Source organism: Podarcis liolepis (genome assembly GCF_965112155.1).
Source record: "Podarcis liolepis genome assembly, contig: HAP1_SCAFFOLD_36, whole genome shotgun sequence".
Classification (NCBI taxonomy): domain Eukaryota; kingdom Metazoa; phylum Chordata; class Lepidosauria; order Squamata; family Lacertidae; genus Podarcis; species Podarcis liolepis.
In genome coordinates, this window is record NW_028148820.1 from 198,768 (window position 1) to 223,162 (window position 24,395).

Here is a 24,395-nt window from a genome sequence, read left to right on the forward strand (position 1 = left end):
AATTGTGACCCCGGGGCTTAGGGATTTTTTCAAAAAAATATTTTCTGCCGGTTAAGTTTTTGAGGGCTGATTTCTTGTCCTGTGATAAAAAGCCTTCTGTTTTGAGTGCCAAACCTTTCAGGAGAGCATTTTCAGGCTTTTGGCACCATTTTTGAGTGAATTGCCAAAAGTCAGATTTTTGCTGAAATTGTGACCCCGGGGCTTAGGGATTTTTTCAAAAAAATATTTTCTGCCGGTTAAGTTTTTGAGGGCTGATTTCTTGTCCTGTGATAAAAAGCCTTCTGTTTCGAGTGCCAAACCTTTGAGGAGAGCATTTTCAAGCTTTTGGCAGCATTTTTGAGTGAATTGCCAAAAGTCAGATTTTTGCTGAAATTGTGACCCCGGGGCTTAGGGATTTTTTCAAAAAAATATTTTCTGCCGGTTAAGTTTTTGAGGGCTGATTTCTTGTCCTGTGCTAAAAAGCCTTCTGTTTCGAGTGCCAAACCTTTCAGGAGAGCATTTTCAGGCTTTTGGCACCATTTTTGAGTGAATTGCCAAAAGTCAGATTTTTGCTGAAATTGTGATCCCGGGGCTTAGGGATTTTTTCAAAAAAATATTTTCTGCCGGTTAAGTTTTTGAGGGCTGATTTCTTGTCCTGTGATAAAAAGCCTTCTGTTTCTAGTGCCAAACCTTTCAGGAGAGCATTTTCAAGCTTTTGGCACCATTTTTGAGTAAATTGCCAAAAGTCAGATTTTTGCTGAAATTGTGACCCCGGGGCTTAGGGATTTTTTCAAAAAAATATTTTCTGCCGGTTAAGTTTTTGAGGGCTGATTTCTTGTCCTGTGATAAAAAGCCTTCTGTTTCGAGTGCCAAACCTTTCAGGAGAGCATTTTCAAGCTTTTGGCACCATTTTTGAGTGAATTGCCAAAAGTCAGATTTTTGCTGAAATTGTTCAAAAAAATATTTTCTGCCCGTTAAGTTTTTGAGGGCTGTTTTCTTGTCCTGTCATAAAAAGACTTCTGTTTCCATCGCCAAAGCTTTCAGGGGAGCATTTTCAAGCTTTTGGCACCATTTTTGAGTGAATTGCCAAAAGTCAGATTTTTGCTGAAATTGTGACCCCGGGGCTTAGGGATTTTTTCAAAAAAATATTTTCTGCCGGTTAAGTTTTGAGGGCTGATTTCTTGTCCTGTGATAAAAAGCCTTCTGTTTCGAGTGCCAAACCATTCAGGAGAGCATTTTCAGGCTTTTGGCACCATTTTTGAGTGAACTGCCAAAGTCAGATTTTTGCTGAAATTGTGATCCCGGGGCTTAGGGATTTTTTCAAAAAAATATTTTCTGCTGGTTAAGTTTTTGAGGGCTGATTTCTTGACCTGTGATAAAAAGCCTTCTGTTTTGAGTGCCAAACCTTTCAGGAGAGCATTTTCAGGCTTTTGGCACCATTTTTGAGTGAATTGCCAAAAGTCAGATTTTTGCTGAAATTGTGACCCCGGGGCTTAGGGATTTTTTCAAGAAAATATTTTCTGCCGGTTAAGTTTTTGAGGGCTGATTTCTTGTCCTGTGATAAAAAGCCTTCTGTTTCGAGTGCCAAACCTTTGAGGAGAGCATTTTCAAGCTTTTGGCAGCATTTTTGAGTGAATTGCCAAAAGTCAGATTTTTGCTGAAATTGTGACCCCGGGGCTTAGGGATTTTTTCAAAAAAATATTTTCTGCCGGTTAAGTTTTTGAGGGCTGATTTCTTGTCCTGTGCTAAAAAGCCTTCTGTTTCGAGTGCCAAACCTTTCAGGAGAGCATTTTCAGGCTTTTGGCACCATTTTTGAGTGAATTGCCAAAAGTCAGATTTTTGCTGAAATTGTGATCCCGGGGCTTAGGGATTTTTTCAAAAAAATATTTTCTGCCGGTTAAGTTTTTGAGGGCTGATTTCTTGTCCTGTGATAAAAAGCCTTCTGTTTCTAGTGCCAAACCTTTCAGGAGAGCATTTTCAAGCTTTTGGCACCATTTTTGAGTGAATTGCCAAAAGTCAGATTTTTGCTGAAATTGTGACCCCGGGGCTTAGGGATTTTTTCAAAAAAATATTTTCTGCCGGTTAAGTTTTTGAGGGCTGATTTCTTGTCCTGTGATAAAAAGCCTTCTGTTTCGAGTGCCAAACCTTTCAGGAGAGCATTTTCAAGCTTTTGGCACCATTTTTGAGTGAATTGCCAAAAGTCATATTTTTGCTGAAATTGTGACCCCGGGGCTGAGGGATTTTTTCAAAAAAATATTTTCTGCCGGTTAAGTTTTTGAGGGCTGATTTCTTGTCCTGTGGTAAAAAGACTTCTGTTTCGAGTGCCAAACCTTTCAGGAGAGCATTTTCAGGCTTTTGGCACCATTTTTGAGTAAATTGCCAAAAGTCATATTTTTCCTGAAATTGTGACCCCGGGGCTTAGGGATTTTTTCAAAAAAATATTTTCTGCCGGTTAAGTTTTTGAGGGCTGATTTCTTGTCCTGTGATAAAAAGCCTTCTGTTTCGAGTGCCAAACCTTTGAGGAGAGCATTTTCAGGCTTTTGGCAGCATTTTTGAGTGAATTGCCAAAAGTCAGATTTTTACTGAAATTGTTCAAAAAAATATTTTCTGCCGGTTAAGTTTTTGAGGGCTGTTTTCTTGTCCTGTGATAAAAAGACTTCTGTTTCCATCGCCAAAGCTTTCAGGGGAGCATTTTCAAGCTTTTGGCACCATTTTTGAGTGAATTGCCAAAAGTCAGATTTTTGCTGAAATTGTGACCCCGGGGCTTAGGGATTTTTTCAAAAAAATATTTTCTGCCGGTTAAGTTTTTGAGGGCTGATTTCTTGTCCTGTGATAAAAAGCCTTCTGTTTCGAGTGCCAAACCATTCAGGAGAGCATTTTCAGGCTTTTGGCACCATTTTTGAGTGAATTGCCAAAGTCAGATTTTTGCTGAAATTGTGATCCCGGGGCTTAGGGATTTTTTCAAAAAAATATTTTCTGCTGGTTAAGTTTTTGAGGGCTGATTTCTTGACCTGTGATAAAAAGCCTTCTGTTTCGAGTGCCAAACCTTTCAGGAGAGCATTTTCAGGCTTTTGGCACCATTTTTGAGTGAATTGCCAAAAGTCAGATTTTTGCTGAAATTGTGACCCCGGGGCTTAGGGATTTTTTCAAAAAAATATTTTCTGCCGGTTAAGTTTCTGAGGGCTGATTTCTTGTCCTGTGATAAAAAGACTTCTGTTTCCATCGCCAAAGCTTTCAGGGGAGCATTTTCAAGCTTTTGGCACGATTTTTGAGTGAATTGCCAAAAGTCAGATTTTTGCTGAAATTGTGACCCCGGGGCTTAGGGATTTTTTCAAAAAAATATTTTCTGCCGGTTAAGTTTTTGAGGGCTGATTTCTTGTCCTGTGATAAAAAGCCTTCTGTTTCGAGTGAAAAACCTTTGAGGAGAGCATTTTCAAGCTTTTGGCAGCATTTTTGAGTGAATTGCCAAAAGTCAGATTTTTGCTGAAATTGTGACCCCGGGGCTTAGGGATTTTTTCAAAAAAATATTTTCTGCCGGTTAAGTTTTTGAGGGCTGATTTCTTGTCCTGTGCTAAAAAGCCTTCTGTTTCGAGTGCCAAACCTTTCAGGAGAGCATTTTCAGGCTTTTGGCACCATTTTTGAGTGAATTGCCAAAAGTCAGATTTTTGCTGAAATTGTGATCCCGGGGCTTAGGGATTTTTTCAAAAAAATATTTTCTGCCGGTTAAGTTTTTGAGGGCTGATTTCTTGTCCTGTGATAAAAAGCCTTCTGTTTCTAGTGCCAAACCTTTCAGGAGAGCATTTTCAAGCTTTTGGCACCATTTTTGAGTAAATTGCCAAAAGTCAGATTTTTGCTGAAATTGTGACCCCGGGGCTTAGGGATTTTTTCAAAAAAATATTTTCTGCCGGTTAAGTTTTTGAGGGCTGATTTCTTGTCCTGTCATAAAAAGCCGCCTGTTTCGAGTGCCAAACCTTTCAGGAGAGCATTTTCAAGCTTTTGGCACCATTTTTGAGTGAATTGCCAAAAGTCAGATTTTTGCTGAAATTGGGGCTTAGGGATTTTTTCAAAAAAATATTTTCTGCCGGTTAAGTTTTTGAGGGCTGATTTCTTGTCCTGTGATAAAAAGCCTTCTGTTTCGAGTGCCAAACCTTTCAGGAGAGCATTTTCAGGCTTTTGGCACCATTTTTGAGTAAATTGCCAAAAGTCAGATTTTTACTGAAATTGTTCAAAAAAATATTTTCTGCCGGTTAAGTTTTTGAGGGCTGTTTTCTTGTCCTGTGATAAAAAGACTTCTGTTTCCATCGCCAAAGCTTTCAGGGGAGCATTTTCAAGCTTTTGGCACCATTTTTGAGTGAATTGCCAAAAGTCAGATTTTTGCTGAAATTGTGACCCCGGGGCTTAGGGATTTTTTCAAAAAAATATTTTCTGCCGGTTAAGTTTTTGAGGGCTGTTTTCTTGTCCTGTGATAAAAAGACTTCTGTTTCCATCGCCAAAGCTTTCAGGGGAGCATTTTCAAGCTTTTGGCACCATTTTTGAGTGAATTGCCAAAAGTCATATTTTTGCTGAAATTGTGACCCCGGGGCTTAGGGATTTTTTCAAAAAAAAATTTTCTGCCGGTTAAGTTTTTGAGGGCTGATTTCTTGTCCTGTGATAAAAAGCCTTCTGTTTCGAGTGCCAAACCATTCAGGAGAGCATTTTCAGGCTTTTGGCACCATTTTTGAGTGAATTGCCAAAGTCAGATTTTTGCTGAAATTGTGATCCCGGGGCTTAGGGATTTTTTCAAAAAAATATTTTCTGCTGGTTAAGTTTTTGAGGGCTGATTTCTTGACCTGTGATAAAAAGCCTTCTGTTTCGAGTGCCAAACCTTTCAGGAGAGCATTTTCAGGCTTTTGGCACCATTTTTGAGTGAATTGCCAAAAGTCAGATTTTTGCTGAAATTGTGACCCCGGGGCTTAGGGATTTTTTCAAAAAAATATTTTCTGCCGGTTAAGTTTCTGAGGGCTGATTTCTTGTCCTGTGATAAAAAGACTTCTGTTTCCATCGCCAAAGCTTTCAGGGGAGCATTTTCAAGCTTTTGGCACCATTTTTGAGTGAATTGCCAAAAGTCAGATTTTTGCTGAAATTGTGACCCCGGGGCTTAGGGATTTTTTCAAAAAAATATTTTCTGCCGGTTAAGTTTTTGAGGGCTGATTTCTTGTCCTGTGATAAAAAGACTTCTGTTTCCATCGCCAAAGCTTTCAGGGGAGCATTTTCAAGCTTTTGGCACCATTTTTGAGTGAATTGCCAAAAGTCAGATTTTTGCTGAAATTGTGACCCCGGGGGCTTAGGGATTTTTTCAAAAAAATATTTTCTGCCGGTTAAGTTTTTGAGGGCTGATTTCTTGTCCTGTGATAAAAAGACTTCTGTTTCCATCGCCAAAGCTTTCAGGGGAGCATTTTCAAGTTTTTGGCACCATTTTGGAGTGAATTGCCAAAAGTCAGATTTTTGCTGAAATTGTGACCCCGGGGCTTAGGGATTTTTTCAAAAAAATATTTTCTGCCGGTTAAGTTTTTGAGGGCTGATTTCTTGTCCTGTGATAAAAAGCCTTCTGTTTCGAGTGCCAAACCATTCAGGAGAGCATTTTCAGGCTTTTGGCACCATTTTTGAGTGAATTGCCAAAAGTCAGATTTTTGCTGAAATTGTGATCCCGGGGCTTAGGGATTTTTTCAAAAAAATATTTTCTGCTGGTTAAGTTTTTGAAGGCTGATTTCTTGACCTGTGATAAAAAGCCTTCTGTTTCGAGTGCCAAACCTTTCAGGAGAGCATTTTCAGGCTTTTGGCACCATTTTTGAGTGAATTGCCAAAAGTAAGATTTTTGCTGAAATTGTGACCCCGGGGCTTAGGGATTTTTTCAAAAAAATATTTTCTGCCGGTTAAGTTTTTGAGGGCTGATTTCTTGTCCTGTGATAAAAAGACTTCTGTTTCCATCGCCAAAGCTTTCAGGGGAGCATTTTCAAGTTTTTGGCACCATTTTGGAGTGAATTGCCAAAAGTCAGATTTTTGCTGAAATTGTGACCCCGGGGCTTAGGGATTTTTTCAAAAAAATATTTTCTGCCGGTTAAGTTTTTGAGGGCTGATTTCTTGTCCTGTGATAAAAAGCCTTCTGTTTCGAGTGCCAAACCATTCAGGAGAGCATTTTCAGGCTTTTGGCACCATTTTTGAGTGAATTGCCAAAAGTCAGATTTTTGCTGAAATTGTGATCCCGGGGCTTAGGGATTTTTTCAAAAAAATATTTTCTGCCGGTTAAGTTTCTGAGGGCTGATTTCTTGTCCTGTGATAAAAAGACTTCTGTTTCCATCGCCAAAGCTTTCAGGGGAGCATTTTCAAGCTTTTGGCACCATTTTTGAGTGAATTGCCAAAAGTCAGATTTTTGCTGAAATTGTGACCCCGGGGTTTAGGGATTTTTTCAAAAAAATATTTTCTGCCGGTTAAGTTTTTGAGGGCTGATTTCTTGTCCTGTGATAAAAAGCCTTCTGTTTCTAGTGCCAAACCTTTCAGGAGAGCATTTTCAAGCTTTTGGCACCATTTTTGAGTGAATTGCCAAAAGTCAGATTTTTGCTGAAATTGTGACCCCGGGGCTTAGGGATTTTTTCAAAAAAATATTTTCTGCCGCTTAAGTTTTTGAGGGCTGATTTCTTGTCCTGTGATAAAAAGACTTCTGTTTCCATCGCCAAAGCTTTCAGGGGAGCATTTTCAAGCTTTTGGCACCATTTTTGAGTGAATTGCCAAAAGTCAGATTTTTGCTGAAATTGTGACCCCGGGGCTTAGGGATTTTTTCAAAAAAATATTTTCTGCCGGTTAAGTTTTTGAGGGCTGATTTCTTGTCCTGTGATAAAAAGCCTTCTGTTTCGAGTGCCAAACCTTTCAGGAGAGCATTCTCAGGCTTTTGGCACCATTTTTGAGTGAATTGCCAAAAGTCAGATTTTTGCTGAAATTGTGGCCCCGGGGCTTAGGGATTTTTTCAAAAAAATATTTTCTGCCGGTTAAGTTTTTGAGGGCTGATTTCTTGTCCTGTGATAAAAAGACTTCTGTTTCGAGTGCCAAACCTTTCAGGAGAGCATTTTCAGGCTTTGGGCACCATTTTTGAGTGAATTGCCAAAAGTCAGATTTTTGCTGAAATTGTTCAAAAAAATATTTTCTGCCGGTTAAGTTTTTGAGGGCTGATTTCTTGTCCTGTGATAAAAAGACTTCTGTTTCGAGTGCCAAACCTTTCAGGGGAGAATTTTCAAGCTTTTGGCACCATTTTTGAGTGAATTGCCAAAAGTCAGATTTTTGCTGAAATTGTGACCCCGGGGCTTAGGGATTTTTTCAAAAAAATATTTTCTGCCGGTTAAGTTTTTGAGGGCTGATTTCTTGTCCTGTGATAAAAAGCCTTCTGTTTCGAGTGCCAAACCTTTCAGGAGAGCATTTTCAGGCTTTTGGCACCATTTTTGAGTGAATTGCCAAAAGTAAGATTTTTGCTGAAATTGTGACCCCGGGGCTTAGGGATTTTTTCAAAAAAATATTTTCTGCCGGTTAAGTTTTTGAGGGCTGATTTCTTGTCCTGTGATAAAAAGACTTCTGTTTCCATCGCCAAAGCTTTAAGGGGAGCATTTTCATGCTTTTGGCACCATTTTTGAGTGAATTGCCGAAAGTCAGATTTTTGCGGAAATTGTGACCCCGGGGCTTAGGGATTTTTTCAAAAAAATATTTTCTGCCGGTTAAGTTTTTGAGGGCTGTTTTCTTGTCCTGTGATAAAAAGCCTTCTGTTTCCATTGCCAAACCTTTCAGGAGAGCATTTTCAAGCTTTTGGCACCATTTTTGAGTAAATTGCCAAAAGTCAGATTTTTTTCTGAAATTGTTCAAAATAATATTTTCTGCCGGTTAAGTTTTTGAGGGCTGATTTCTTGTCCTGTGATAAAAAGACTTCTGTTTCGAGTGCCAAACCTTTCAGGGGAGAATTTTCAAGCTTTTGGCACCATTTTTGAGTGAATTGCCAAAAGTCAGATTTTTGCTGAAATTGTGACCCCGGGGCTTAGGGATTTTTTCAAAAAAATATTTTCTGCCGGTTAAGTTTTTGAGGGCTGATTTCTTGTCCTGTGATAAAAAGCCTTCTGTTTCGAGTGCCAAACCTTTCAGGAGAGCATTTTCAGGCTTTTGGCACCATTTTTGAGTGAATTGCCAAAAGTAAGATTTTTGCTGAAATTGTGACCCCGGGGCTTAGGGATTTTTTCAAAAAAATATTTTCTGCCGGTTAAGTTTTTGAGGGCTGATTTCTTGTCCTGTGATAAAAAGACTTCTGTTTCCATCGCCAAAGCTTTAAGGGGAGCATTTTCATGCTTTTGGCACCATTTTTGAGTGAATTGCCGAAAGTCAGATTTTTGCGGAAATTGTGACCCCGGGGCTTAGGGATTTTTTCAAAAAAATATTTTCTGCCGGTTAAGTTTTTGAGGGCTGTTTTCTTGTCCTGTGATAAAAAGCCTTCTGTTTCCATTGCCAAACCTTTCAGGAGAGCATTTTCAAGCTTTTGGCACCATTTTTGAGTAAATTGCCAAAAGTCAGATTTTTTTCTGAAATTGTTCAAAATAATATTTTCTGCCGGTTACGTTTTTGAGGGCTGATTTCTTGTCCTGTGATAAAAAGACTTCTGTTTCCTTCGCCAAAGCTTTCAGGGGAGCATTTTCATTCTTTTGGCACCATTTTTGAGTGAATTGCCAAAAGTCAGATTTTTGCGGAAATTGTGACCCCGGGGCTTAGGGATTTTTTCAAAAAAATATTTTCTGCCGGTTAAGTTTTTGAGGGCTGATTTCTTGTCCTGTGATAAAAAGCCTTCTGTTTCTAGTGCCAAACCTTTCAGGAGAGCATTTTCAAGCTTTTGGCACCATTTTTGAGCAAATTGCCAAAAGTCAGATTTTTGCTGAAATTGTGACCCCGGGGCTTAGGGATTTTTTCAAAAAAATGTTTTCTGCCGGTTAAGTTTTTGAGGGCTGATTTCTTGTCCTGTGATAAAAAGACTTCTGTTTCCATCGCCAAAACTTTCAGGGGAGCATTTTCAAGCTTTTGGCACCATTTTTGAGTGAATTGCCAAAAGTCAGATTTTTGCTGAAATTGTGACCCCGGGGCTTAGGGATTTTTTCAAAAAAAATATTTTCTGCCGGTTAAGTTTTTGAGGGCTGATTTCTTGTCCTGTGATAAAAAGCCTTCTGTTTTGAGTGCCAAACCTTTCAGGAGAGCATTTTCAGGCTTTTGGCACCATTTTTGAGTGAATTGCCAAAAGTCAGATTTTTGCTGCAATTGTGACCCCGGGGCTTAGGGATTTTTTCAAAAAAAATTTTTCTGCCGGTTAAGTTTTTGAGGGCTGATTTCTTGTCCTGTGATAAAAAGCCTTCTGTTTTGAGTGCCAAACCTTTGAGGAGAGCATTTTCAAGCTTTTGGCAGCATTTTTGAGTGAATTGCCAAAAGTCAGATTTTTGCTGAAATTGTGACCCCGGGGCTTAGGGATTTTTTCAAAAAAATATTTTCTGCCGGTTAAGTTTTTGAGGACTGATTTCTTGTCCTGTGCTAAAAAGCCTTCTGTTTCGAGTGCCAAACCTTTCAGGAGAGCATTTTCAGGCTTTTGGCACCATTTTTGAGTGAATTGCCAAAAGTCAGATTTTTGCTGAAATTGTGATCCCGGGGCTTAGGGATTTTTTCAAAAAAATATTTTCTGCCGGTTAAGTTTTTGAGGGCTGATTTCTTGTCCTGTGATAAAAAGCCTTCTGTTTCTAGTGCCAAACCTTTCAGGAGAGCATTTTCAAGCTTTTGGCACCATTTTTGAGTAAATTGCCAAAAGTCAGATTTTTGCTGAAATTGTGACCCCGGGGCTTAGGGATTTTTTCAAAAAAATATTTTCTGCCGGTTAAGTTTTTGAGGGCTGATTTCTTGTCCTGTGATAAAAAGCCTTCTGTTTCGAGTGTCAAACCTTTCAGGAGAGCATTTTCAAGCTTTTGGCACCATTTTTGAGTGAATTGCCAAAAGTCATATTTTTGCTGAAATTGTGACCCCGGGGCTTAGGGATTTTTTCAAAAAAATATTTTCTGCCGGTTAAGTTTTTGAGGGCTGATTTCTTGTCCTGTGATAAAAAGCCTTCTGTTTCGAGTGCCAAACCTTTCAGGAGAGCATTTTCAGGCTTTTGGCACCATTTTTGAGTAAATTGCCAAAAGTCATATTTTTCCTGAAATTGTGACCCCGGGGCTTAGGGATTTTTTCAAAAAAATATTTTCTGCCGGTTAAGTTTTTGAGGGCTGATTTCTTGTCCTGTGATAAAAAGCCTTCTGTTTCGAGTGCCAAACCTTTGAGGAGAGCATTTTCAGGCTTTTGGCAGCATTTTTGAGTGAATTGCCAAAAGTCAGATTTTTACTGAAATTGTTCAAAAAAATATTTTCTGCCGGTTAAGTTTTTGAGGGCTGATTTCTTGTCCTGTGATAAAAATCCTTCTGTTTTGAGTGCCAAACCTTTCACGGGAGCATTTTCAAGCTTTTGGCACCATTTTTGAGTGAATTGCCAAAAGTCAGATTTTTGCTGAAATTGTGACCCCGGGGCTTAGGGATTTTTTCAAAAAAATATTTTCTGCCGGTTAAGTTTTTGAGGGCTGATTTCTTGTCCTGTGATAAAAAGCCTTCTGTTTCGAGTGCCAAACCATTCAGGAGAGCATTTTCAGGCTTTTGGCACCATTTTTGAGAGAATTGCCAAAGTCAGATTTTTGCTGAAATTGTGATCCCGGGGCTTAGGGATTTTTTCAAAAAAATATTTTCTGCTGGTTAAGTTTTTGAGGGCTGATTTCTTGACCTGTGATAAAAAGCCTTCTGTTTCGAGTGCCAAACCTTTCAGGAGAGCATTTTCAGGCTTTTGGCACCATTTTTGAGTGAATTGCCAAAAGTCAGATTTTTGCTGAAATTGTGACCCCGGGGCTTAGGGATTTTTTCAAAAAAATATTTTCTGCCGGTTAAGTTTTTGAGGGCTGATTTCTTGTCCTGTGATAAAAAGCCTTCTGTTTCGAGTGCCAAACCTTTGAGGAGAGCATTTTCAGGCTTTTGGCAGCATTTTTGAGTGAATTGCCAAAAGTCAGATTTTTACTGAAATTGTTCAAAAAAATATTTTCTGCCGGTTAAGTTTTTGAGGGCTGATTTCTTGTCCTGTGATAAAAATCCTTCTGTTTTGAGTGCCAAACCTTTCACGGGAGCATTTTCAAGCTTTTGGCACCATTTTTGAGTGAATTGCCAAAAGTCAGATTTTTGCTGAAATTGTGACCCCGGGGCTTAGGGATTTTTTCAAAAAAATATTTTCTGCCGGTTAAGTTTTTGAGGGCTGATTTCTTGTCCTGTGATAAAAAGCCTTCTGTTTCGAGTGCCAAACCATTCAGGAGAGCATTTTCAGGCTTTTGGCACCATTTTTGAGAGAATTGCCAAAGTCAGATTTTTGCTGAAATTGTGATCCCGGGGCTTAGGGATTTTTTCAAAAAAATATTTTCTGCCGGTTAAGTTTCTGAGGGCTGATTTCTTGTCCTGTGATAAAAGGACTTCTGTTTCTAGTGCCAAACCTTTCAGGAGAGCATTTTCAAGCTTTTGGCACCATTTTTGAGTGAATTGCCAAAAGTCAGATTTTTGCTGAAATTGTGACCCCGGGGCTTAGGGATTTTTTCAAAAAAATATTTTCTGCCGGTTAAGTTTTTGAGGGCTGATTTCTTGTCCTGTGATAAAAAGACTTCTGTTTCCATCGCCAAAGCTTTCAGGGGAGCATTTTCAAGCTTTTGGCACCATTTTTGAGTGAATTGCCAAAAGTCAGATTTTTGCTGAAATTGTGACCCCGGGGCTTAGGGATTTTTTCAAAAAAATATTTTCTGCCGGTTAAGTTTTTGAGGGCTGATTTCTTGTCCTGTGATAAAAAGACTTCTGTTTCCATCGCCAAAGCTTTCAGGGGAGCATTTTCAAGTTTTTGGCACCATTTTGGAGTGAATTGCCAAATGTCAGATTTTTGCTGAAATTGTGACCCCGGGGCTTAGGGATTTTTTCAAAAAAATATTTTCTGCCGGTTAAGTTTTTGAGGGCTGATTTCTTGTCCTGTGATAAAAAGCCTTCTGTTTCGAGTGCCAAACCATTCAGGAGAGCATTTTCAGGCTTTTGGCACCATTTTTGAGTGAATTGCCAAAAGTCAGATTTTTGCTGAAATTGTGATCCCGGGGCTTAGGGATTTTTTCAAAAAAATATTTTCTGCTGGTTAAGTTTTTGAAGGCTGATTTCTTGACCTGTGATAAAAAGCCTTCTGTTTCTAGTGCCAAACCTTTCAGGAGAGCATTTTCAAGCTTTTGGCACCATTTTTGAGTGAATTGCCAAAAGTCAGATTTTTGCTGAAATTGTGACCCCGGGGCTTAGGGATTTTTTCAAAAAAATATTTTCTGCCGGTTAAGTTTTTGAGGGCTGATTTCTTGTCCTGTGATAAAAAGACTTCTGTTTCCATCGCCAAAGCTTTCAGGGGAGCATTTTCATGCTTTTGGCACCATTTTTGAGTGAATTGCCAAAAGGCAGATTTTTGCTGAAATTGTGACCCCGGGGCTTAGGGATTTTTTCAAAAAAATATTTTCTGCCGGTTAAGTTTTTGAGGGCTGATTTCTTGTCCTGTGATAAAAAGACTTCTGTTTCCTTCGCCAAAGCTTTCAGGGGAGCATTTTCATGCTTTTGGCACCATTTTTGAGTGAATTGCCAAAAGTCAGATTTTTGCTGAAATTGTGGCCCCGGGGCTTAGGGATTTTTTCAAAAAAATATTTTCTGCCGGTTAAGTTTTTGAGGGCTGATTTCTTGTCCTGTGATAAAAAGACTTCTGTTTCGAGTGCCAAACCTTTCAGGAGAGCATTTTCAGGCTTTTGGCACCATTTTTGAGTGAATTGCCAAAAGTCAGATTTTTGCTGAAATTGTGATCCCGGGGCTTAGGGATTTTTTCAAAAAAATATTTTCTGCCGGTTAAGTTTTTGAGGGCTGATTTCTTGTCCTGTGATAAAAAGCCTTCTGTTTCTAGTGCCAAACCTTTCAGGAGAGCATTTTCAAGCTTTTGGCACCATTTTTGAGTAAATTGCCAAAAGTCAGATTTTTGCTGAAATTGTGACCCCGGGGCTTAGGGATTTTTTCAAAAAAATATTTTCTGCCGGTTAAGTTTTTGAGGGCTGATTTCTTGTCCTGTGATAAAAAGCCTTCTATTTCGAGTGCCAAACCTTTCAGGAGAGCATTTTCAAGCTTTTGGCACCATTTTTGAGTGAATTGCCAAAAGTCAGATTTTTGCTGAAATTGTGACCCCGGGGCTTAGGGATTTTTTCAAAAAAATATTTTCTGCCGGTTAAGTTTTTGAGGGCTGATTTCTTGTCCTGTGATAAAAAGCCTTCTGTTTCGAGTGCCAAACCTTTCAGGAGAGCATTTTCAGGCTTTTGGCACCATTTTTGAGTAAATTGCCAAAAGTCATATTTTTCCTGAAATTGTGACCCCGGGGCTTAGGGATTTTTTCAAAAAAATATTTTCTGCCGGTTAAGTTTTTGAGGGCTGATTTCTTGTCCTGTGATAAAAAGCCTTCTGTTTCGAGTGCCAAACCTTTGAGGAGAGCATTTTCAGGCTTTTGGTAGCATTTTTGAGTGTATTGCCAAAAGTCAGATTTTTACTGAAATTGTTCAAAAAAATATTTTCTGCCGGTTAAGTTTTTGAGGGCTGTTTTCTTGTCCTGTGATAAAAAGACTTCTGTTTCCATCGCCAAAGCTTTCAGGGGAGCATTTTCAAGCTTTTGGCACCATTTTTGAGTGAATTGCCAAAAGTCAGATTTTTGTTGAAATTGTGACCCCGGGGCTTAGGGATTTTTTCAAAAAAATATTTTCTGCCTTTGGGCACCATTTTTGAGTGAATTGCCAAAAGTCAGATTTTTGCTGAAATTGTTCAAAAAAATATTTTCTGCCGGTTAAGTTTTTGAGGGCTGATTTCTTGTCCTGTGATAAAAAGACTTCTGTTTCCATCGCCAAAGCTTTCAGGGGAGAATTTTCAAGCTTTTGGCACCATTTTTGAATGAATTGCCAAAAGTCAGATTTTTGCTGAAATTGTGACCCCGGGGCTTAGGGATTTTTTCAAAAAAATATTTTCTGCCGGTTAAGTTTTTGAGGGCTGATTTCTTGTCCTGTGATAAAAAGCCTTCTGTTTCTAGTGCCAAACCTTTCAGGAGAGCATTTTCAAGCTTTTGGCACCATTTTTGAGTAAATTGCCAAAAGTCAGATTTTTGCTGAAATTGTGACCCCGGGGCTTAGGGATTTTTTCAAAAAAATATTTTCTGCCGGTTAAGTTTTTGAGGGCTGATTTCTTGTCCTGTGATAAAAAGACTTCTGTTTCCATCGCCAAAGCTTTCAGGGGAGAATTTTCAAGCTTTTGGCACCATTTTTGAATGAATTGCCAAAAGTCAGATTTTTGCTGAAATTGTGACCCCGGGGTTTAGGGATTTTTTCAAAAAAATATTTTCTGCCGGTTAAGTTTTTGAGGGCTGATTTCTTGTCCTGTGATAAAAAGCCTTCTGTTTCTAGTGCCAAACCTTTCAGGAGAGCATTTTCAAGCTTTTGGCACCATTTTTGAGTAAATTGCCAAAAGTCAGATTTTTGCTGAAATTGTGACCCCGGGGCTTAGGGATTTTTTCAAAAAAATATTTTCTGCCGGTTAAGTTTTTGAGGGCTGATTTCTTGTCCTGTGATAAAAAGCCTTCTGTTTCGAATGCCAAACCTTTCAGGAGAGCATTTTCAAGCTTTTGGCACCATTTTTGAGTGAATTGCCAAAAGTCAGATTTTTGCTGAAATTGTGACCCCGGGGCTTAGGGATTTTTTCAAAAAAATATTTTCTGCCGGTTAAGTTTTTGAGGGCTGATTTCTTGTCCTGTGATAAAAAGCCTTCTGTTTCGAGTGCCAAACCTTTCAGGAGAGCATTTTCAGGCTTTTGGCACCATTTTTGAGTAAATTGCCAAAAGTCAGATTTTTACTGAAATTGTTCAAAAAAATATTTTCTGCCGGTTAAGTTTTTGAGGGCTGTTTTCTTGTCCTGTGATAAAAAGACTTCTGTTTCCATCGCCAAAGCTTTCAGGGGAGCATTTTCAAGCTTTTGGCACCATTTTTGAGTGAATTGCCAAAAGTCAGATTTTTGCTGAAATTGTGACCCCGGGGCTTAGGGATTTTTTCAAAAAAATATTTTCTGCCTTTGGGCACCATTTTTGAGTGAATTGCCAAAAGTCAGATTTTTGCTGAAATTGTTCAAAAAAATATTTTCTGCCGGTTAAGTTTTTGAGGGCTGATTTCTTGTCCTGTGATAAAAAGACTTCTGTTTCGAGTGCCAAACCTTTCAGGAGAGCATTTTCAGGCTTTTGGCACCATTTTTGAGTGAATTGCCAAAAGTCAGATTTTTGCTGAAATTGTGACCCCGGGGCTTAGGGATTTTTTCAAAAAAATATTTTCTGCCGGTTAAGTTTCTGAGGGCTGATTTCTTGTCCTGTGATAAAAAGACTTCTGTTTCCATCGCCAAAGCTTTCAGGGGAGCATTTTCAAGCTTTTGGCACCATTTTTGAGTGAATTGCCAAAAGTCAGATTTTTGCTGAAATTGTGACCCCGGGGTTTAGGGATTTTTTCAAAAAAATATTTTCTGCTGCTTAAGTTTTTGAGGGCTGATTTCTTGTCCTGTGATAAAAAGACTTCTGTTTCCATCGCCAAAGCTTTCAGGGGAGAATTTTCAAGCTTTTGGCACCATTTTTGAGTGAATTGCCAAAAGTCAGATTTTTGCTGAAATTGTGACCCCGGGGCTTAGGGATTTTTTCAAAAAAATATTTTCTGCCGGTTAAGTTTTTGAGGGCTGATTTCTTGTCCTGTGATAAAAAGCCTTCTGTTTCGAGTGCCAAACCTTTCAGGAGAGCATTTTCAGGCTTTTGGCACCATTTTTGAGTGAATTGCCAAAAGTCAGATTTTTGCTGAAATTGTGACCCCGGGGCTTAGGGATTTTTTCAAAAAAATATTTTCTGCCGGTTAAGTTTCTGAGGGCTGATTTCTTGTCCTGTGATAAAAAGACTTCTGTTTCCATCGCCAAAGCTTTCAGGGGAGCATTTTCAAGCTTTTGGCACCATTTTTGAGTGAATTGCCAAAAGTCAGATTTTTGCTGAAATTGTGACCCTGGGGTTTAGGGATTTTTTCAAAAAAATATTTTCTGCTGCTTAAGTTTTTGAGGGCTGATTTCTTGTCCTGTGATAAAAAGCCTTCTGTTTCTAGTGCCAAACCTTTCAGGAGAGCATTTTCAAGCTTTTGGCGCCATTTTTGAGTGAATTGCCAAAAGTCAGATTTTTGCTGAAATTGTGACCCCGGGGCTTAGGGATTTTTTCAAAAAAATATTTTCTGCCGGTTAAGTTTTTGAGGGCTGATTTCTTGTCCTGTGATAAAAAGACTTCTGTTTCCTTCGCCAAAGCTTTCAGGGGAGCATTTTCATGCTTTTGGCACCATTTTTGAGTGAATTGCCAAAAGTCAGATTTTTGCTGAAATTGTGGCCCCGGGGCTTAGGGATTTTTTCAAAAAAATATTTTCTGCCGGTTAAGTTTTTGAGGGCTGATTTCTTGTCCTGTGATAAAAAGACTTCTGTTTCGAGTGCCAAACCTTTCAGGAGAGCATTTTCAGGCTTTTGGCACCATTTTTGAGTGAATTGCCAAAAGTCAGATTTTTGCTGAAATTGTGATCCCGGGGCTTAGGGATTTTTTCAAAAAAATATTTTCTGCCGGTTAAGTTTTTGAGGGCTGATTTCTTGTCCTGTGATAAAAAGCCTTCTGTTTCTAGTGCCAAACCTTTCAGGAGAGCATTTTCAAGCTTTTGGCACCATTTTTGAGTAAATTGCCAAAAGTCAGATTTTTGCTGAAATTGTGACCCCGGGGCTTAGGGATTTTTTCAAAAAAATATTTTCTGCCGGTTAAGTTTTTGAGGGCTGATTTCTTGTCCTGTGATAAAAAGCCTTCTATTTCGAGTGCCAAACCTTTCAGGAGAGCATTTTCAAGCTTTTGGCACCATTTTTGAGTGAATTGCCAAAAGTCAGATTTTTGCTGAAATTGTGACCCCGGGGCTTAGGGATTTTTTCAAAAAAATATTTTCTGCCGGTTAAGTTTTTGAGGGCTGATTTCTTGTCCTGTGATAAAAAGCCTTCTGTTTCGAGTGCCAAACCTTTCAGGAGAGCATTTTCAGGCTTTTGGCACCATTTTTGAGTAAATTGCCAAAAGTCATATTTTTCCTGAAATTGTGACCCCGGGGCTTAGGGATTTTTTCAAAAAAATATTTTCTGCCGGTTAAGTTTTTGAGGGCTGATTTCTTGTCCTGTGATAAAAAGCCTTCTGTTTCGAGTGCCAAACCTTTGAGGAGAGCATTTTCAGGCTTTTGGTAGCATTTTTGAGTGTATTGCCAAAAGTCAGATTTTTACTGAAATTGTTCAAAAAAATATTTTCTGCCGGTTAAGTTTTTGAGGGCTGTTTTCTTGTCCTGTGATAAAAAGACTTCTGTTTCCATCGCCAAAGCTTTCAGGGGAGCATTTTCAAGCTTTTGGCACCATTTTTGAGTGAATTGCCAAAAGTCAGATTTTTGTTGAAATTGTGACCCCGGGGCTTAGGGATTTTTTCAAAAAAATATTTTCTGCCTTTGGGCACCATTTTTGAGTGAATTGCCAAAAGTCAGATTTTTGCTGAAATTGTTCAAAAAAATATTTTCTGCCGGTTAAGTTTTTGAGGGCTGATTTCTTGTCCTGTGATAAAAAGACTTCTGTTTCCATCGCCAAAGCTTTCAGGGGAGAATTTTCAAGCTTTTGGCACCATTTTTGAATGAATTGCCAAAAGTCAGATTTTTGCTGAAATTGTGACCCCGGGGCTTAGGGATTTTTTCAAAAAAATATTTTCTGCCGGTTAAGTTTTTGAGGGCTGATTTCTTGTCCTGTGATAAAAAGCCTTCTGTTTCTAGTGCCAAACCTTTCAGGAGAGCATTTTCAAGCTTTTGGCACCATTTTTGAGTAAATTGCCAAAAGTCAGATTTTTGCTGAAATTGTGACCCCGGGGCTTAGGGATTTTTTCAAAAAAATATTTTCTGCCGGTTAAGTTTTTGAGGGCTGATTTCTTGTCCTGTGATAAAAAGACTTCTGTTTCCATCGCCAAAGCTTTCAGGGGAGAATTTTCAAGCTTTTGGCACCATTTTTGAATGAATTGCCAAAAGTCAGATTTTTGCTGAAATTGTGACCCCGGGGTTTAGGGATTTTTTCAAAAAAATATTTTCTGCCGGTTAAGTTTTTGAGGGCTGATTTCTTGTCCTGTGATAAAAAGCCTTCTGTTTCTAGTGCCAAACCTTTCAGGAGAGCATTTTCAAGCTTTTGGCACCATTTTTGAGTAAATTGCCAAAAGTCAGATTTTTGCTGAAATTGTGACCCCGGGGCTTAGGGATTTTTTCAAAAAAATATTTTCTGCCGGTTAAGTTTTTGAGGGCTGATTTCTTGTCCTGTGATAAAAAGCCTTCTGTTTCGAATGCCAAACCTTTCAGGAGAGCATTTTCAAGCTTTTGGCACCATTTTTGAGTGAATTGCCAAAAGTCAGATTTTTGCTGAAATTGTGACCCCGGGGCTTAGGGATTTTTTCAAAAAAATATTTTCTGCCGGTTAAGTTTTTGAGGGCTGATTTCTTGTCCTGTGATAAAAAGCCTTCTGTTTCGAGTGCCAAACCTTTCAGGAGAGCATTTTCAGGCTTTTGGCACCATTTTTGAGTAAATTGCCAAAAGTCAGATTTTTACTGAAATTGTTCAAAAAAATATTTTCTGCCGGTTAAGTTTTTGAGGGCTGTTTTCTTGTCCTGTGATAAAAAGACTTCTGTTTCCATCGCCAAAGCTTTCAGGGGAGCATTTTCAAGCTTTTGGCACCATTTTTGAGTGAATTGCCAAAAGTCAGATTTTTGCTGAAATTGTGACCCCGGGGCTTAGGGATTTTTTCAAAAAAATATTTTCTGCCTTTGGGCACCATTTTTGAGTGAATTGCCAAAAGTCAGATTTTTGCTGAAATTGTTCAAAAAAATATTTTCTGCCGGTTAAGTTTTTGAGGGCTGATTTCTTGTCCTGTGATAAAAAGACTTCTGTTTCGAGTGCCAAACCTTTCAGGAGAGCATTTTCAGGCTTTTGGCACCATTTTTGAGTGAATTGCCAAAAGTCAGATTTTTGCTGAAATTGTGACCCCGGGGCTTAGGGATTTTTTCAAAAAAATATTTTCTGCCGGTTAAGTTTCTGAGGGCTGATTTCTTGTCCTGTGATAAAAAGACTTCTGTTTCCATCGCCAAAGCTTTCAGGGGAGCATTTTCAAGCTTTTGGCACCATTTTTGAGTGAATTGCCAAAAGTCAGATTTTTGCTGAAATTGTGACCCCGGGGTTTAGGGATTTTTTCAAAAAAATATTTTCTGCTGCTTAAGTTTTTGAGGGCTGATTTCTTGTCCTGTGATAAAAAGACTTCTGTTTCCATCGCCAAAGCTTTCAGGGGAGAATTTTCAAGCTTTTGGCACCATTTTTGAGTGAATTGCCAAAAGTCAGATTTTTGCTGAAATTGTGACCCCGGGGCTTAGGGATTTTTTCAAAAAAATATTTTCTGCCGGTTAAGTTTTTGAGGGCTGATTTCTTGTCCTGTGATAAAAAGCCTTCTGTTTCGAGTGCCAAACCTTTCAGGAGAGCATTTTCAGGCTTTTGGCACCATTTTTGAGTGAATTGCCAAAAGTCAGATTTTTGCTGAAATTGTGACCCCGGGGCTTAGGGATTTTTTCAAAAAAATATTTTCTGCCGGTTAAGTTTCTGAGGGCTGATTTCTTGTCCTGTGATAAAAAGACTTCTGTTTCCATCGCCAAAGCTTTCAGGGGAGCATTTTCAAGCTTTTGGCACCATTTTTGAGTGAATTGCCAAAAGTCAGATTTTTGCTGAAATTGTGACCCCGGGGTTTAGGGATTTTTTCAAAAAAATATTTTCTGCTGCTTAAGTTTTTGAGGGCTGATTTCTTGTCCTGTGATAAAAAGCCTTCTGTTTCTAGTGCCAAACCTTTCAGGAGAGCATTTTCAAGCTTTTGGCGCCATTTTTGAGTGAATTGCCAAAAGTCAGATTTTTGCTGAAATTGTGACCCCGGGGCTTAGGGATTTTTTCAAAAAAATATTTTCTGCCGGTTAAGTTTTTGAGGGCTGATTTCTTGTCCTGTGATAAAAAGACTTCTGTTTCCATCTCCAAAGCTTTCAGGAGAGCATTCTCAGGCTTTTGGCACCATTTTTGAGTGAATTGCCAAAAGTCAGATTTTTGCTGAAATTGTGGCCCCGGGGCTTAGGGATTTTTTCAAAAAAAATTTTCTGCCGGTTAAGTTTTTGAGGGCTGATTTCTTGTCCTGTGATAAAAAGACTTCTGTTTCGAGTGCCAAACCTTTCAGGAGAGCATTTTCAGGCTTTGGGCACCATTTTTGAGTGAATTGCCAAAAGTCAGATTTTTGCTGAAATTGTTCAAAAAAATATTTTCTGCCGGTTAAGTTTTTGGGGGCTGATTTCTTGTCCTGTGATAAAAAGACTTCTGTTTCCATCGCCAAAGCTTTCAGGGGAGAATTTTCAAGCTTTTGGCACCATTTTTGAGTGAATTGCCAAAAGTCAGATTTTTGCTGAAATTGTGACCCCGGGGCTTAGGGATTTTTTCAAAAAAATATTTTCTGCCGGTTAAGTTTTTGAGGGCTGATTTCTTGTCCTGTGATAAAAAGCCTTCTGTTTCGAGTGCCAAACCTTTCAGGAGTGCATTTTCAGGCTTTTGGCACCATTTTTGAGTGAATTGCCAAAAGTCAGATTTTTGCTGAAATTGTGACCCCGGGGCTTAGGGATTTTTTCAAAAAAATATTTTCTGCCGGTTAAGTTTTTCAGGGCTGATTTCTTGTCCTGTGATAAAAAGACTTCTGTTTCCATCGCCAAAGCTTTCAGGGGAGCATTTTCAAGCTTTTGGCACCATTTTTGAGTGAATTGCCAAAAGTCAGATTTTTGCTGAAATTGTGACCCCGGGGCTTAGGGATTTTTTCAAAAAAATATTTTCTGCCGGTTAAGTTTTTGAGGGCTAATTTCTTGTCCTGTGATAAAAAGCCTTCTGTTTTGAGTGCCAAAGCTTTCAGGGGAGCATTTTCAAGCTTTTGGCACCACTTTTGAGTGAATTGCCAAAAGTCAGATTTTTGCTGAAATTGTGGCTTAGGGATTTTTTCAAAAAAATATTTTCTGCCGGTTAAATTTTTGAGGGCTGATTTCTTGTCCTGTGATAAAAAGCCTTCTGTTTCGAGTGCCAAACCTTTCAGGAGAGCATTTTCAGGCTTTTGGCACCATTTTTGAGTGAATTGCCAAAAGTCAGATTTTTGCTGAAATTGTGACCCCGGGGCTTAGGGATTTTTTCAAAAAAATATTTTCTGCCGGTTACGTTTTTGAGGGCTGATTTCTTGTCCTGTGATAAAAAGCCTTCTTTTTCGAGTGTCAAACCTTTCAGGAGAGCATTTTCAAGCTTTTGGCACCATTTTTGAGTGAATTGCCAAAAGTCAGGTTTTTGCTGAAATTGTGGCTTAGGGATTTTTTCAAAAAAATATTTTCTGCCGGTTACGTTTTTGAGGGCTGATTTCTTGTCCTGTGATAAAAAGCCTTCTGTTTTGAGTGCCAAAGCTTTCAGGGCAGCATTTTCAAGCTTTTGGCACCATTTTTGAGTGAATTGCCAAAAGTCAGATTTTTGCTGAAATTGTGACCCCGGGGCTTAGGGAATTTATGAAAAAAAATATTTTCTGCCAGTTAAGTTTTTAAGGGCTGATTTCTTGTCCTGTGATAAAAAGACTTCTGTTTCCATCGCCAAAGCTTTCAGGGGAGCATTTTCATGCTTTTGGCACCATTTTTGAGTGAATTGCCAAAAGTCAGATTTTTGCTGAAATTGTGACCCCGGGGCTTAGGGATTTTTTCAAAAAAATATTTTCTGCCAGTTAAGTTTTTGAGAGCTGATTTCTTGTCCTGTGATAAAAAGACTTCTGTTTCCATCGCCAAAGCTTTCAAGGGAGCATTTTCAAGCTTTTGGCACCATTTTTGAGTGAATTGCCAAAAGTCAGATTTTTGCTGAAATTGTGACCCCGGGGCTTAGGGATTTTTTCAAAAAAATATTTTCTGCCGGTTAAGTTTTTGAGGGCTGATTTCTTGTCCTGTGATAAAAAGACTTCTGTTTCCATCGCCAAAGCTTTCAGGGGAGCATTTTCCAGCTTTTGGCACCATTTTTGAGTGAATTGCCAAAAGTCAGATTTTTGCTGAAATTGTGACCCCGGGGCTTAGGGATTTTTTCAAAAAAATATTTTCTGCCGGTTAAGTTTTTGAGGGCTGATTTCTTGTCCTGTGATAAAAGGACTTCTGTTTCCATCGCCAAAGCTTTCAGGGGAGCATTTTCAAGCTTTTGGCACCATTTTTGAGTGAATTGCCAAAAGTCAGATTTTTGCTGAAATTGTGACCCCGGGGCTTAGGGATTTTTTCAAAAAAATATTTTCTGCCGGTTAAGTTTTTGAGGGCTGATTTCTTGTCCTGTGATAAAAAGACTTCTGTTTCGAGTGCCAAACCTTTCAGGAAAGCATTTTCAGGCTTTTGGCACCATTTTTGAGTGAATTGCCAAAAGTCAGATTTTTGCTGAAATTGTGACCCCGGGGCTTAGGGATATTTTCAAAAAAATATTTTCTGCCGGTTAATTTTTTGAGGGCTGATTTCTTGTCCTGTGATAAAAAGCCTTCTGTTTCTAGTGCCAAACCTTTCAGGAGAGCATTTTCAAGCTTTTGGCACCATTTTTGAGTGAATTGCCAAAAGTCAGATTTTTGCTGAAATTGCTGCCCCGGGGCTTAGGGATTTTTTCAAAAAAATATTTTCTGCCGGTTAAGTTTTTGAGGGCTGATTTCTTGTCATGTGATAAAAAGACTTCTGTTTCCATCGCCAAAGCTTTCAGGGGAGCATTTTCCAGCTTTTGGCACCATTTTTGAGTGAATTGCCAAAATTTAGATTTTTGCTGAAATTGTGACCCCGGGGCTTAGGGATTTTTTCAAAAAAATATTTTCTGCCGGTTAAGTTTTTGAGGGCTGATTTCTTGTCCTGTGATAAAAAGACTTCTGTTTCCATCGCCAAAGCTTTCAGGGGAGCATTTTCAAGCTTTTGGCACCATTTTTGAGTGAATTGCCAAAAGTCAGATTTTTGCTGAAATTGTGACCCCGGGGCTTAGGGATTTTTTCAAAAAAATATTTTCTGCCGGTTAAGTTTTTGAGAGCTGATTTCTTGTCCTGTGATAAAAAGACTTCTGTTTCCATCGCCAAAGCTTTCAGGGGAGCATTTTCAAGCTTTTGGCACCATTTTTGAGTGAATTGCCAAAAGTCAGATTTTTGCTGAAATTGTGACCCCGGGGCTTAGGGATTTTTTCAAAAAAATATTTTCTGCCGGTTAAGTTTTTGAGGGCTGTTTTCTTGTCCTGTGATAAAAAGACTTCTGTTTCGAGTGCCAAACCTTTCAGGAGAGCATTTTCAGGCTTTTGGCACCATTTTTGAGTGAATTGCCAAAAGTCAGATTTTTGCTGAAATTGTGACCCCGGGGCTTAGGGATTTTTTCAAAAAAATATTTTCTGCCGGTTAAGTTTTTGAGGGCTGATTTCTTGTCCTGTGATAAAAGGACTTCTGTTTCCATCGCCAAAGCTTTCAGGGGAGCATTTTCAAGCTTTTGGCACCATTTTTGAGTGAATTGCCAAAAGTCAGATTTTTGCTGAAATTGTGACCCCGGGGCTTAGGGATTTTTTCAAAAAAATATTTTCTGCCGGTTAAGTTTTTGAGGGCTGATTTCTTGTCCTGTGATAAAAAGACTTCTGTTTCCATCGCCAAAGCTCTCAGGGGAGCATTTTCAAGCTTTTGGCACCATTTTTGAGTGAATTGCCAAAAGTCAGATTTTTGCTGAAATTGTGACCCCGGGGCTTAGGGATTTTTTCAAAAAAATATTTTCTGCCGGTTAAGTTTTTGAGGGCTGATTTCTTGTGCTGTGATAAAAGCCTTCTGTTTCCAGTGCCAAACCTTTCAGGAGAGCATTTTCAAGCTTTTGGCACCATTTTTGAGTGAATTGCCAAAAGTCAGATTTTTGCTGAAATTGTGACCCCGGGGCTTAGGGATTTTTTCAAAAAAATATTTTCTGCCGGTTAAGTTTTTGAGGGCTGATTTCTTGTCCTGTGATAAAAAGCCTTCTGTTTCGAGTGCCAAACCTTTCAGAAGAGCATTTTCAGGCTTTTGGCACCATTTTTGAGTGAATTGCCAAAAGTCAGATTTTTGCTGAAATTG